This window comes from Ornithorhynchus anatinus, chromosome 8 (assembly GCF_004115215.2).
Source record: "Ornithorhynchus anatinus isolate Pmale09 chromosome 8, mOrnAna1.pri.v4, whole genome shotgun sequence".
NCBI classification, from domain to species: Eukaryota; Metazoa; Chordata; class Mammalia; order Monotremata; family Ornithorhynchidae; genus Ornithorhynchus; species Ornithorhynchus anatinus.
The window spans coordinates 10,853,254-10,869,746 of record NC_041735.1 but is presented as its reverse complement, the minus strand read 5'-3'; positions in this window follow the sequence as shown (position 1 = coordinate 10,869,746).

Genomic DNA, 16,493 nt, shown 5'->3' with positions numbered 1-16,493 from the left:
GATAGACTTTATCAGCGTTGCAATTCATCTTGGGGATTCATTAGGATGTTATTTCTGCTGAAACTTAGAAAGTTTCTAAGGATTTCCCCTCAAAGGTTCAAGCTGAAAAGTGAATTCCAAAATCATTGCCCCGAGAAATAGTGCCATGTGAATGGTTAGGAGCAAAGTTGCTCCAGTAATTACATTTTAGATATTGCTTTTGAAAAAGACTACTTATTTCACAATAGCAGGAGCACAGTAAGTGCTCATTAAAAAGCAGTAATTGGTTTATCTAACTTCTTTTTTAACTAAGGTGCTTCAGAATGCCATTTAGTTTGTACCTCAGTGGTTGAGAAGGAAATAGAGATTTTCAAGCTACATAAAGGATACTTCCATTTTCCACCTTTCCCTACTCAGAACAAATTCTAATCAGCCTGCCCATGAAACCAATGAAATCTTGGTGCTTGCACCAGATGAACCCATTACCCTCTGAGCTCAGTCATTCATTCATTCATTCAATCATATTTATTGAGCGCTTACTGTGTGCAGAGCACTGTACTAAGCGCTTAGAAAGTACAATTTATCAATAAAGAGAGACAACCCCTGCCCACAACGGGCTTACAGTCTAGAATGGGGGAGACAGACAGAACAAGTAAACAGGCATCAATAGCATCAATATAAATAAATGGAATTATAGATATATATATCCACATCGAAAAAGTAAACAGGCATTAATATAAACAAGTAGAATTATAGATATGTGCATATATACACAATGCTGTGGGGCAGGGAGGAGGGTAGAGAAAAGGGGGTTGGGGCAATGGGGAGGGGGAGCTGAGGAAAAGAGGGGCTTAGTCTGGGAAGGTCTCTTGGAGGAAGTGAGTCTTCAGTAGGGCTTTGAAGGGGGTAGTGTGATTGTATATGATTCCTCAGACTCCTGCCCTGTTGGTTCTCCTGAAATGTCTCGGATATGCTGATAAACAGGCAGTTTGCTCTTTGATGTGTCTAGACACAAAAATGACTCAGGAAGACTCCTGAAAATGATTTCTTCACCAATTTGCTGGGATAAGACACTTGCCTACATAATGTCACAGCTCATCAAATCATTCTCTGGTGTGTTGTGAGTAATGGCTACGCAGTTAATCATCCTGTTTCTTTCCCTGAGGGAGTCTGAGAATAAATCATCATCCTTAGCTAAACAATGGCTCAGTTTTGAGGATCCCTACTTTTCCAGGAAGCAATGAAAAAGCCTCCAAAACCTTCCATCAGAAAAAGTTGAAAACAGGAAAAAAATTGACCTTTTCATTCCCCTCAAGCCCTGTATCAAAAAACAGAATAGTAATGGTAGTGTGGAATTTAATGAGCACTTACTGGATACAGTGTGCTGAATAAATTGTATTTATTGAGCAGTTACTGTATGAACTAAACACTTAGAAGCACAACAGAGGTCATATTCTCGGCCTGCCAGGAGCTTACAAGCTTAGTACACTGCTCGGGACACAGTAAGCGCTCAATAAATAGTATTGAATGATCTAAATATAGAAATATTGTATATATACAAAAGTTCTGAGGATGGACATAACTAAACATAAGGGCAAGAGGTAGCTAAAGAGATGATAATAACATATTAGTTTTTTTGGAGAAGTGGGATTTTAGGGGGACTTTAAAGATGGGGAGGGCTTAGGTCTGGGGAATATGAGTTGGGGAGGAAGTTGCAAGGACAATGTTCTGCACGGAATAAGGCACTCAATAAATACCACTGACTGACTGACTAAACAGGAGCAATAGATATACCCAGGTGGTAGACTAGGAGAGAAAGGAGTGAGAGTGGTGGAGCATCTTTAGGTCAATAGTAAGGGGTCTTTCCTTAATGTATGAGGATGCTTCTTGGGGCTGCAAACTGAGCACTTTGCTTAAATAAATTATTTGTAGTGCAAATTTTTTTTCTAACATTTTCTATGAGGGAAAGACCAGAATGAGATCCAAGGCAGAGTACTAGTTTGGGAGGCAAAAGCAATCACTTCTGACCTGGACCTGCTCTGATACACTAGAGACCTTTCATTTCTCACCATAACTCTGTGCCTCAGTTTCCCTAACAGAGTCAGGAGGCTTTTTATTTCCCATCCCCAAACTCTTCTGTATCATTATTGTAAAGTTTAAATGCTTCAGTAAATGACTTTGAGATCCAGTCCTATAAACACAAGTTTTCACTGTTTTTCTCACATTTATTTCAACTATGGAGTGTCTGTTCTCTGGGTTGTTGTTTTTTTGTGCAAGACTTTTCAGAAAAAAATTGAATAAACTTCAAAGTCTCTCTCTCTTTCTCTCTCACACATACAAAATGTGTGTGTATTTGTGTGTGCATGTGTGCCCATGAGTGTGGCGTTGGGTTCCGTGTTTCCAAGAAGAAAATTTCTCAAGATGGGATCTTAAGAAGTGAAATTTGATATTTAATAATTTCAAGCTGTTTCATCAGTAACATTAATTCCAGCTCTTTGTATTAAACCAGAGAAATTGTCCATAGATTACACCATACTTTCATATTTATGACAGATTGAAATAGATAAAAAAAGAGACTAGATCGAAACCTCATGGATGTGGGTAGAGGAGGTCTGATCTAGATCTACTGGCAACCTTCGGTTATTTCTTTTTTAACCTTTGTGCTCATTTTCAGTGTCCTGCTTGAAAAGACTGCACTTAAAAGCAAAAGCTTTAGACCCAGTAGACAGGAAAAATCACATCCAGGGGGAAGCATTAACGACACACTGCCCTGCAAGAGGAGCTTAACCCTAAACTCAGGTTCATGGGTTTATAACGTGGACTCTGACTTGAACCACACTTGATCCTTGAATGGAAATCCATAGAAAAGCTTTCATCAACAACCGGCAATTAAGTCTTGGGGCAGGAGGACTTGATGTGAAAAATTGGCTGGAGCTAGAATCAGAAAGGCATAAAACTCCTAATTGTTCACCTAATACTGTGAAATTGGAACAGAAGTAGAAATGTGGGACCCAGAAAAAAGGCAGTAGTGTTTGTTCATTTTCTCAATGAATTAAAGATTTACCAAACCTGGCCTTCTGTGATTCTATTCTGGGCTCTGCTTAGCAGCAAAGTGCCCCAAGGGACCCTGAACTCTGGATACACCCCTCCCAGTTTACTATAAAAAGAAATGTCTTTAATGAAAGACAGGGACATAATGAGAGTTTAAAATACCTATCGCCTCTTTAAAAGCCTTTGAAAGAGCCCTATGATTTTAACTAAGAACAAATCATCTTTTGGATCCTAGCTAGAATAAAATACATGAAGAGTTAAATATTAATGATCCCATGTAAATCGATTTATTGAAATATAGCTGGAAAGCAAATGAGGCCATCAAGAAAGAAATTAATACTGTAAGTGGCTCAGGCCATTTAAATTTAGCCTGGGACATCCTGGTTGTATGAATTTCATGTAGATGACACATTTCATATTCTTATTTTATTTCCTCTGGTACAGCCCTATTTCCTAAAACAGCCTAGAAGATCATGTCTTTCCACCCCTTCAGCTTCTTTTTGAATCACTCAGGTTCATTTACCTTCTTAGTACCTATGACTGGTGCCAACTGTGGGTTTTTTATTGTTGTTTCCAAAGCCGATGCCTTACACTGGACTCTTCAGCTCCTTCTTATCCGTGTTCCCTTTGCATGGATCTTTCAGTGGGCTCTTGAGAGCGTACAGGTTCCTTGAGTTTACACTGATGATGCAAGAAGCAGCATGGCTTGGTGGATAATGCTTGAGCCTGGGAGTCGGAAGAACATGGATTCTAATACTGGCTCCACCACGTGTCTGCTCTGTGACCTGGGGCAAGTCACTTAGCTTCTTTGGGCCTCAGTTACCTCATTGTAAAATGGGGATTAAGAGTATGAGCCCCATGTGGGACAGGGACCGTGCCCAACCTGATTAACTTCTATCTACTCCATTACTTATAACTGTGCTTGGCACGTGCTTGGCACAAAGTAAGTGATTAAGAAGTAACAACATTATTATTATTACTGTAGCACTTCAGAGACTACATTTACTCTACATCAGGCTTCACCCTCTAAAGATTCTGTTTGTCCTTCAATCAGCCAGTCAGTCAATTGTATTTATTAAGCACTTACTGTGTGCAGAGCACTGTATTAACTGCTTGTGAAGTACGATATAACAAAAAGCGGACACATTCTCTGCCCATGACAAGCTTACAGTCAATGGTTTTTATTCAGGGCTTACCCTGTGCACAGAGCTGAATTAAGTGATGGACATAAATTACAGATAGGAGAATAGCAGAACATAAGGATCAGTATGTAAGTGCCGTGGGCTGGGGTGAATATCAAGGGCTTAATGGGAACAGGTTCAGGTACATGGATGAGGGAATATAGGGTGGGGAGGTGAGAGCTATGAATATGGGGAGAGCAGTCATAATAATAATAATAATAATGATATTTAAGCATTTACTATGTGCCAAGCATAATTCTAAGCACTCTTACTGATGTGAATGGGGACAAAGTTTCAGGCAGGAGAGAGACTACTGAAGGTAAGAGATAAGAGAATGAGCAATTACTAAGATACCAACTTCTAACAGTACTTTTTTTGTGGAGATGCTCCTTGTCCATCTCATTTTCTACAGTAATGGTTATTCTTCCCCACAATTCTAGGACAAATATTGTATTATGTAGAGTTCCAATCCGATAAAAATGGCATTGATTTCAAACATCTCTAGAATCTCTAGCTTCTCCTTAATAAAGTTCTAAATCCCCAAACTCCGCAGTCTGTATCTTTTGCTTTTCCTTCTTCAGATTTCCGTCAATGTAGACACAATAGTAGTTAGCTCACCAAGATTTTTAATGAACTGGCCTCAATCTGTGACCAATGTAAACTTTAACCTTAAGAGCGCAATTACAGGTCACAGTGTCCAAACAGAAAATTCAAGTGTCTGACAATGATTGCCGGCTGGACTCCATCACCCCAAAAGCTCATTTCCAGTCATCCAGTTCATATATTGCAAAAGCAAGTGCTCTTCATTTCCTTATGGCTTCTGTTGACTTCATGGGCAGCAAAAGCTTTCCTATAACAAATAACTCAGTAGGAATTTGTTACCAATACTGACATTCTAAAATTCCTTTACATTGTGTAATAGGGATTTTCCCGAATCTGTTCATCTAATACTTATTCTTTTTCCATTTAAAATTTAACATACCAACACTGACTCTACTATAATTAAAAAGTGATAGTAAACCCCCTTAGCTCCACTGGTTGTTGTCTCTTGATAACAATAATTTTATTGGGATCTTTATGCTTATTTCAGTATCCCAATGCAGCTGTCCTGAAAGGAAGATACCATTTATGTATCTGGATGCATACATACCTGAGACAGAGTATTGGTGCGTGAGTGTGTGTCTGTCTGTCATCTGTGCGTGTCTGTTCTGAGAAGCAGCATTGCCTAGTAGCGAGAGCACAGTCTTGGGAGTCAGAAGACATGGGTTCTAATCCTGGCTCTGCCACTTGTCTGCTGTGACCTTGGGCAAGTCACTCCACTTCTCTGGGCCTCAGTAACCTCATCTGTAAAATGGGGATTAAGACTGTCAGCTCCGCATGGGACAACCCGATTACCTCGTTTCTACCCCAGAGTTTAGAACAGTGCTTGGCACATAGTAAGCACTTAATACTATAATTATTACTATTCCTGACTGGCTGTATCTCTCTTGGTCCCATTTTCTCTCTCCCTCCCACTTTGCCCTCTCCTTTTCTCCCCACCAATGTCTTCCCTTCTTTCCTTCTTTTTCTGCCAGTCTTTTTCTCTGACTTTATCACTTATTCTGAATTTCTCCCTTTCTCTTGCCACATCTTCCTCCTTTCTAAATATCCACCTTCTATTCCTTTTTCTCCTTCCTAATTTTGGACTACCGGACTTGATCCTGGAAGCTCCAGAAAACAGTCACTTTATGGAAGTAATTCTTCAGTGAATATTTCTAAAAGGCAATTGGCCCACTGTACCTGCAATCAGCCTTCTTTAACTCTCCTTGATATTTTCCTGCTCTCTCAGTCTGAACTTGGAAATCAACTGATTTACATACTTGTCCCATAATCTTTCCTTCTGGTCCTTCCCTCGCCATTTCCCCAACACTATAAGAAATGTATAAGAAACTATAGCCACAATTGCATAGAAAATACCCATCTTCAAGCATAGAACTTCAAAGATGACCTTCAACCGACCACTAATCCCCTCACCTTCAAAGCCCTAAAATTACATCTCCTCCAGAAAGCCTTCTCTAATTGCTCATCTCATCCTATTTTCCTCCTTACTGCATCCCCTATGGACCTGAGTCCAAACCACCTAGGCACTTAGGTGTTCCCACCCCAACACCCTCCTCCACAGCACACGTATACATATCTTTATGTTCAGTTGCTTTCACAACCTGTAATTTATTTTAATATCTATTTCCTCGGCTAATACAGTGCTCTATCTAGAGAAGGCACTCAATAGATACCATTGATTGATAATTCCTCACACATTCAACCCGTCATTGACAATGACGAGGATGATGACAGTGCTCATCTGAACATGCCACTCTGCTGACACTGAGCAAAGTTATTATGAGCAGGTTCACTTGTCTATGACCACAAAGTTATTCTATGAACCTGCACCTGGTGACCCTCCTTTTGTCATCCATTACATGAACTCATTGCCTCATCCTTTCCAGACACCTACTTTTAACTAGAAAGACATGAGTTCCTCTGACCCCTGTAAACCTTTCTCCTCCTTGGGCAGAATGATCCACTCAAAGGCCATGTTTTTCTGATAAACCATATCTGCTCCTTTCATAGGGGTAGCACGATAAAGACAAATGATTAGAGGATTATTTGTATTACTTCTTGTTTCATTTTCATTTTATTTTTCCACTTCGCACTCAGCTAAATGCAGCTTAAATAATACACTAAATAGAATGTGAATCAGCTCTTGAGGCAACACTGACATTAGAATGAGTTTACACTGCCATAGTATGAGCCACATTAAGTAATTTACCCCAGCCAAAACTCCAACGTGCACTTTATGACTGCCCAACTAAACCTATTAGAAAACAGGTTATAACACTCTGAAGTGAAACCAATAAACACAGAATCCATTTAATATAACAAACACCAATAAGCACTCTACATAGCACAGCAAAAATCTAGGGCAGAAATGCATCAAAGGTCAAAGGTTTGATGAAGCCAGAAACCTCTGATGATAAAATGAATTCATTCAATAGTATTTATTGAGCGCTTACTATGTGCAGAGCACTGTACTAAGCGCTTGGGATGAACAAGTCGGCAACAGATAGAGACAGTCCCTGCCGTTTGACGGGCTTACAGTCTAATCGGGGGAGACGGACAGACAAGAACAATGGCACTAAACAGCGTCAAGGGGAAGAACATCTCGTAAAAACAATGGCAACTAAATAGAATCAAGGCGATGTACAATTCATTAACAAAATAAATAGGGTAACGAAAATATATACAGTTGAGCGGACGGGTACAGTGCTGTGGGGATGGGAAGGGAGAGGTGGAGGAGCAGAGGGAAAAGGGGAAAATGAGGCTTTAGCTGCGGAGAGGTAAAGGGGGGATGGCAGAGGGAGTAGAGGGGGAAGAGGAGCTCAGTCTGGGAAGGCCTCTTGGAGGAGGTGATTTTTAAGTAAGGTTTTGAAGAGGGAAAGAGAATCAGTTTGGCGGAGGTGAGGAGGGAGGGCGTTCCAGGACCGCGGGAGGACGTGACCCAGGGGTCGACGGCGGGATAGGCGAGACCGAGGGACGGCGAGGAGGTGGGCGGCAGAGGAGCGGAGCGTGCGGGGTGGGCGGTAGAAAGAGAGAAGGGAGGAGAGGTAGGAAGGGGCGAGGTGATGGAGAGCCTTGAAGCCTAGAGTGAGGAGTTTTTGTTTGGAGCGGAGGTCGATAGGCAACCACTGGAGTTGTTTAAGAAGGGGAGTGACATGCCCAGATCGTTTCTGCAGGAAGATGAGCCGGGCAGCGGAGTGAAGAATAGACCGGAGCGGGGCGAGAGAGGAGGAAGGGAGGTCAGAGAGAAGGCTGACACAGTAGTCTAGCCGGGATATAACGAGAGCCCGTAATAGTAAGGTAGCCGTTTGGGTGGAGAGGAAAGGGCGGATCTTGGCGATATTGTAGAGGTGAAACCGGCAGGTCTTGGTAACGGATAGGATGTGTGGGGTGAACGAGAGGGACGAGTCAAGGATGACACCGAGATTGCGGGCCTGCGGGACGGGAAGGATGGTCGTGCCATCCACGGTGATGGAGAAGTCTGGGAGCGGACCGGGCTTGGGAGGGAAGATGAGGAGCTCAGTCTTGCTCATGTTGAGTTTTAGGTGGCGGGCAGACATCCAGGTGGAGACGTCCCGGAGGCAGGAGGAGATGCGAGCCTGAAGGGAGGGGGAGAGGACAGGGGCGGAGATGTAGATCTGCGTGTCATCTGCGTAGAGATGGTAGTCAAAGCCGTGAGAGCGAATGAGTTCACCGAGGGAGTGAGTGTAAATGGAGAACAGAAGAGGGCCAAGAACTGACCCTTGAGGAACTCCAACAGTTAAAGGATGGGAGGGGGAGGAGGCTCCAGCGTAGGAGACCGAGAATGATCGGCCAGAGAGGTAAGAGGAGAACCAGGAGAGGACAGAGTCCGTGAAGCCAAGGTGAGATAAGGTACGGAGGAGGAGGGGATGGTCGACAGTGTCAAAGGCAGCAGAGAGGTCAAGGAGGATCAGAATGGAGTAGGAGCCATTGGATTTGGCAAGAAGGAGGTCATGGGTGACCTTAGAGAGAGCAGTCTCGGTAGAGTGGAGGGGACGGAAGCCAGATTGGAGGGGGTCTAGGAGAGAATGGGAGTTAAGGAATTCTAGGCATCGATTGTAGATGACTCGTTCTAAGATTTTGGAAAGGAAGGGTAGTAGGGAGATAGGACGATAACTGGAGGGGGAAGTGGGGTCAATTGGTTAGGAATTGGTTACCTTTCTTTCCAAGCAAAGTGGGAGTTCCTTACTGTGACTTCTTCTCTTGCCTGTATTCAGGTAAAATCCCCATCAATGTCTATGATGATAAAAAGGGAACTGGAAACATTTTACCAACAGCAATAATAGCAATGGTGGTGTTTGGTAAGTGTTTTGTGCCAAGATCTAAGAACTGGGTAGATATTAGATAATCAGGCCAGATAGTTATGCTCATGATTACCATTATTACTTTCAATGAAATAACAGTAGGCCATGCTGTCACTGGAATGAAGATTGCTCCCACAAAACTTTAAAGACTGAGTAGATAACATGTAGAAACACCTAAAGTGAATTGGTAACATTTGAGAGAACAGTGTATTGGGAGGTCATAGTTACTATAAAGGGGTGCACATTGAGGACATTCACCAGGTTCTCTGAAACCTTCTCAGAATCAGTCTCAACCTTCTCAGTCTGTTGTGTTTTGCGCTACAATAATTTCAATTTTCTTAGATCCATTTTATTTGGTTAAAAATTTTCTACTTTGGAATGCTGGACATTGAGAAGTATCTATAACTATTTATATAGGATAAAATATAATTCATCTGTCCCCATTCTTTTTTTAGTAATACTCAGAACACTGTTTTCTAATCTAAAAGTAGTGCTTTCAAAATCATCTAAAAATGTTTTTATTTGTGAACAAAAAGAAGTATTTAAAATCCAACCAAAACTTCCAACGAAAAAAGACAAATTTTAGTCAGATATTTATAAACCATTCATCTTGGAATGTGTTCCTCTCTCCTTCTCTGAAGTTTTATTTCCTCCTCCTTCAGAACATCTCAACTTGGATGTCCAGCTGACAACTCAAACTTAACATATCCCAAACAGAACTCATCTTCCTACCCAAACCCTGTCCTCCCCCTGACTTTCCCATCACTTGACATAGCACCACTATCCTCTCAGTCTCACAAGCCCACAACCTTGGCATTATCCTTGACTCATTTCTCCCAGTCAACCCACATATTAAATATGCCACCAAATTCTGTCAGTTCTTACCTTCACCATATGGCTAAAATTCTCCCTTTCCTCTCTATCCAAACTGTTACTATGCTGATCCAAGCATTTCTCCTACCCCCCGCCTCGACTACCGCAACAGCCTCCTTGCTGACTTTCCATGTTTCCTGTCCCTCTCCACTAGGGTCCACAATTCTCCCTGCTGCATGGATCATTTTTCTACAAAAATATTCAGTTCATGTTGCCCCATTTCTCAAGAACCTCCAGTGGTTGACCATCCACCTCCTCAAACAGAAACTCCTTTCCATTGAAATTCAACCACCTCACCACCTCCTCTCTAACCTAGCAAGCACATAGTACTCCTCGAACACCAAGCTACTTTCTGGGAAGCAGCATGCCAGTGGAAAGAGCCCAGGTTGGGGAGTCAGAGGTCGTGGGTTTGAATCCCGGCTCTGCCTCTTGGCAGCTGTGTGACTGTGGGCAAGTCACTTCACTTCTCTGGGCCTCAGTTCCCTCATCTATAAAATGGGGATGAAGACTGTGAGCCTCATGTGGGACAATCTGATAACCCTGTATCTACCCCAGCACTTAGAACAGTGTTCTGCACATAGTAAGCACTTTATAAATACAAACATTAATATTAACCTACTCGCTCTACCTTGATGTTGTCTATCTAGCTGCTGAGCCCTAACGTCCTGCCTCTGGCCTGGAACTCCCTCCTCCTTCATATCCTACAGACCATCACTCTCGCCACCTTCAAAGCCTAATGAAGACGACATCTCCTCAAGACCTTCCAGTACTAGGTCCTCATTTCCACTACTCTCCCTTTCTTCCATGTCATCACTGCATTTGCATTTACATCCTTTAAAGCACTTGATATTAATAATAACGACTGTGGTATTTGTAAAGAGCTTACTATGCGTCAAGCACAGTACTAAGCACTGGGATACATATTCATCCCATCCTCAGCCCCTCTGCACTTATGTACATATCTGTAAGTTATTTTAATGTCTATCTCCCTCTCGAGACTGTAAGCTCCTTGTGGGCAGGGAACATGTCTACCAATTCTATGATACTGTATGCTCCTAAGTCCTTAATTCAGTGTTCTGTCCACAGTAAGAGCTTAATACAAGGGGACTGATTTCTCAGACTGATAATCAACCAGTGGTGTTTGAGCACTTAAGTACTTGAGTTCTACGCGCTGGAAAAATTACATATGTTTGCATTTCTCATATGAGGCTCAGGTTTCTGAACTAATACTGCTTCTCAGTGTCATCGCTTGGGCTAACTGTTCACATTTGCCTTCATTCTTGGGGGTTAAAATCATAACTACCACAGTTCCAATGCAACTAACTGCTTTGGGTGGGTGGGTGGGACCAGCTGGAGCTGTTAACAGCATTACTTAAGATGGTACTGCCTTCCAGTCACTGTCACGCTAGACCCATTTAGAAATAGTAACTTGGGTTTAATATTTCATCATTAATTTACTGAGTCACCTAGTCCAGCTAGGATGGAAGGTATTGCTCAGGAGGACTCAGTGACCTGGCATGATGTTGAGATACCGTGCTCAGTGCTATCACATGTGGGCCGATGCTGGGGGAAAAAAATGACTTATCCTGGAACCATAGATGGCCTTATAGATGTTCCTCAAGTCATTCAGAAAAAAAAATGGGCTGTCAAACATTATCCAAAGATTAACGTTAAGGTCTATCGTAGGATGCCAATTAAACTCATTGGCCTTTTACCTAACTGGTCAGTTATTTCTAAATATATTATCTCTTGTGGTGTATGTTAACATATGACTGATAACAGAATTCCATCGGGGATGTCCAAACCGCTGCCCTTCTTCACTTTCTGTGCAATTCATAATGAAAAGCAAAGTTTGGCATATTGAGCAGTGTTGCCTAGTGGAAAGAGCATAGGCCTGGGAGTCAGAGGACCTGGGTTCTAGTCCCAGCTCCACCACTTGTCTGCTGGATGACCTTTGGCAAGTCACTTCATTTCTCTGAGCTTTAGTTTCCTTAGCTGTAAAATGGGGAGAAAGACTATGAGCCCCATGTGGGACAAGGATTGAGTCCCACCTGATTACCTTATATCTACCCCAGCACTTAGTACAGTGCCTAGCACGTAGCAAGTTCCTAAATATCACAATTATGATTATTATAATATTCACTTTGCAATTTACCACCTCCTACTTACCACTCCACTGGTTGCATTCTGTGACATGGCAAGAATGGGATTGGTTGGACTTGGAGAGCATTGGTGATACTCCCTGAGTTCTCGATCCTCAAGTCCTTGGGCGGGGAGGGCTACGGCACCCAGCCCCACCCTCAGATGATCCTCTTACTCTCTCCTGGAAGTTTTCTCTTTCATTTGTGGCTTATATTTTTGGACTGTGGCTCCTCTCTGTTCACGAATCTTACACACCCTGGCTTTAAATCTATAGAACAACTCAAAGCTCTATATTAAGCTTACTAAGTACAGAGCATTTTACTAGGTGCTTGGGAAAGTACAAGAGAGTTAGCAAACATGATCCCTGCCCACAGTGAGCTTACAATCTGTAGACACCATTCATTCAATCGTATTTATTGAGCACTTACAGTGTGCAGAGCACTGTATTAAGTGCTTGGAATGTACATTTCGGAAAGAGAGACAATCCCTGCCCATCAACGGGCTCACAGTCTAAAAGGAAAATTGGATATTACACCATCCTATGTTCCTGAGGCATACTTGACTTTGCTTCCTTATATAATACTGTATTGCATATCTTTATGTCTTCATCCATTTGTATGCTTATGTTTCCTCCTCTTTAAAATGGAGACTAAATACCTGTTCTCCCTCTCCCTTCTACCATGAGCACACGGAGGACAGGGACTGTGTCCCATATGCATATATTATATCTTTCCCATTGTTTAGTGAGTTTGCTCAGCCCAGAGTAAGTGCTTAAAAATACCACTTTTATTGTTAATTGTCTTTTTCAACAGAAATCCACACTTAGTTTTAATTTAAATGTCAACGATTATCAATCAGGGATTACTAAAATCCAGTTTGTTCATTTTTTAACTTGTTTCAGTCAATCCTCAGTAATCTACTGTTTTCCAAGCAATTACACCGAAAGAATCAAAGGATCACACCTGATCAATTCAGAATCTCACAAAGTTGATTTTCAAAGTGGCAGGAATTTTATATCACTGAAATAGGGTAATGTAGCTTTCCACTTTAGGTGTGATGCTCTGTACTTAGTGAAGAGCATCTTATATCTTTTAATTACATAGTGATACAAATCCAAAAAGACAGCAAGAGAGAGTCTTGGTTTCATGACTTACTAATAGGCTTAAAAAGCAAGCTAGGGAAGAAAAACTGTAATAATTCTTTAATACTAGAGTCATTTCTTATAGCAGAGATGGCTCCACCAGGTTCCACACAGCTGACCCACTGCATTCCATGTTGATCTGGCAACTCTACCAAAGGGCATGGATCCAAGCCACTTGTAAACAGATAGGTATGAAAGTGTGGTCACTCTACTAGTATTTGTTTTGATAATATTTACATATATATATATATATATATATATATATATATATATATATATATGGACACACACACATATCCAGCATGGAGATGATAGAACCCCCTAGGTTACTGCCAAATTGCTTTCTCTCTTTAACTGAAAGGAAAAGTCAAATTACTTTGCTTTCACATGGCAGGATTTTTATGGAATATTTATGAATTGAAACCACTTTGGACATAATGGTGGTGATATGGATGAATGGAGGGAAATGGTAGACACACAGATCTACATTCCAAACAAGCTGTGGCATCCATTTTGTCTTTCTCTGGGAAGATTGCAGTCAGTCATAGACCCATCCCAGAAACTGGCTGATAATTAGCAGAATGGCTGGTAAGGACACATGCCCAGAGCCAGAAGAGACTGATCACCACAAAATTTCTTAGCTATCCTATAGGAAAAAAATTTCCCACACATTTTGCCAGCCAAGTATTTGAGACAAAATGTACAAGCAGTTGAAAGTCACCTTAGATTTGGATTTTAAGGGCTGAAACTTTCCATGACTCCCCATCTTTGGAGTTCAAAGAGTCATCTGTGGTTTGGGTGCTAATTTGGGGAAACTTGTTGTTTTCACATGTTTCAAGACAAACTTGTGCAGAATGTGGTTTCTCCAATCTGTCACTTTGAGTTTGAGGATAAAATTTCAAGCAAAACTCCAAGGTTGCAAATTATGTGAAATGAGATCCTCCTTCCCCAAAAGAAGCATTCACAAGTTTATTTTTATAGCGAAAGAAGTTTTCCTGCTGCAATGCTTTTACCCATTCCTAGAATAAAAATGACAGTAGCTGCAGAGAGCCTTTCTAAAAGTCATGGGATAATAGAGTGGGAAAAGGCCTGGACCAAAAGTCTTAGCACTAAGATTCAAGGTTTAGTGCTCACATCAAGTGATAATCTATTTTAGTCAGGACACAGTATCTCTGCTTCTCAGGTTCCTTACTGATAAATTATGGGCTCTAATACTGGCTCCCTACTTAGAGGAGTATGTTGGAGATGAGCAAAAATGCCTGATCTTCCCCTTCCCATGAAGAAGGATGGGATATTTAATAGTATGAAACAGCATTTATCTTCACTCTGAAAGCTTTGAGGATCATAATTTTCCTCTTCCTGCCCAACCCTGTGGAGTGGAATCTTGCTCTCTCTTCCCCACAAAAAATTGGGGTTTCCAGATTTTTAGATCATGCGAAGAGTGGTGGCTCCTTCTCACCAAGGATTTTTACCTAGTGTGGTGAGATAACCAAACACTGTTCCCTCTGCATAGTGATGAGCACTGTTGCTATTTTTATTATGGAATCTTAACTTGTTTTCATTGCAGTTTGTATACTTATATTTCTCCTCACACAAACTGTAAATTCCTTGTGGAATGGGGATCATTTTATAATTGATTAGCTTGTAAATTTCCTGATGTTTAGGCTGCCTTGTATATTATATAATTATTGAATAATAATGATAGAATAAAAATAGTAGTAGACGAACTGGGCTTTAAGAATGTGGGATTACAGTTAGCATATCTGAATGAGCAGCCCCAGAGGAACCTGAGGGGAATATCAGAAGAATGGTTAGGCAGGTCATAGGAAACACAGTAGGACTGATTTTGTCAGTTAGTCATTGTTTCCAAAATGGAAAATAAAATAGTTTTGGTGAATTTTTCCCCTCTCCTAGCCAACTGAACATTTGCTAATTCCTTGTCAGTGATCCTCCCCTGATTTTGGTAAAAGACAAGGTGGTCTAATCTCCCACGGGTATTTTAAAAGGCTTTCAGCAAACATCAGAAGATAACACATGACTCAGTGGATGGGAAAGGAAGAAATGTGATGTGAAGCTAGTCTTTGTGCATATTCCCCCTATTTTGAAGGACCTCTATTTTTTGCTTTTAGGCCAAAGGTGTTGTAAACACATACAAATCACCACATGGTTCTAGGCTACGGTATCTTTGCCCCACTCCATTCCCCGTCACCAAATAGAGGTGACTTAGAAGACAAAGGAGAATCGTATTATTTTCTAAATGGTGCTTAATTCCGATCACTGTCTATTAATACCACCACATGGCAAAGAAATAAAAAGTAAAAACATTCCATAACCTATATCATATTCGTTATGCTGCTTTACAGTGCTTAAACAGATTTGATGACTTTATGTTATAGTATATTACATAAAAGAATGAGACACATTCTGTTTGAGCTGTCAGGATTCAAATAAAGACTCAAAAGTTTCTGCATTATAGGTAAAAGTGTGGTAAGGTTACTTTATAAGATTTTGTACTTCATATTCTGGGACCTTATGAAATTTCCTGTTTGGGGGTTCCAACGATAACCAATTTTTCCAAAGAAACATTAAAAAAATTGTTACTTCATATTTTGCTGCTACATATATGCAGAAATGCAAAATTAATAAATACGAGGTTGAATTTTCAAATACATAAAACATGCCAAATGCCTCTGAACTCCTTCTTACTCTATTCAAGCTCCTTAATATGAAATCAAACTTCAAACAGGCCTCCCTTCTATAATTTTTCAGTATAAAGACGACAGGGATTTTTGTTTCACTGTGCTGTGTTTCTTCCAATTATACATCTAACTGAATGAGGAAAAGGGAAAAAACATACCATAGAGTGTGTGGAATCCATTATCAAAAAAAAAGATTTTTAAGAGAATTGTTTTAAACCATGGGGGAGTGGAGTCATATAAACAGAAGCTCATTCATTATAAATGCTAATTCAATATCATTATAATCAGATATTTATTCTAAAAGAAACGAATGCTTTGTAATTTTAAAAAGTGCATTGATAAATAAGATTGTGAATCTAAAATCCAAAAATCCAATCCAACAGTGCCACCTGCTGATACTCTACACAGCATCAAATGTTGTCTGAACGAATTGTAGGGTTGGTAGTGCTAAGATTAGGGCTGACATAAACGCATCTTTGTAATTATCCATTCATTTGTATTGAAT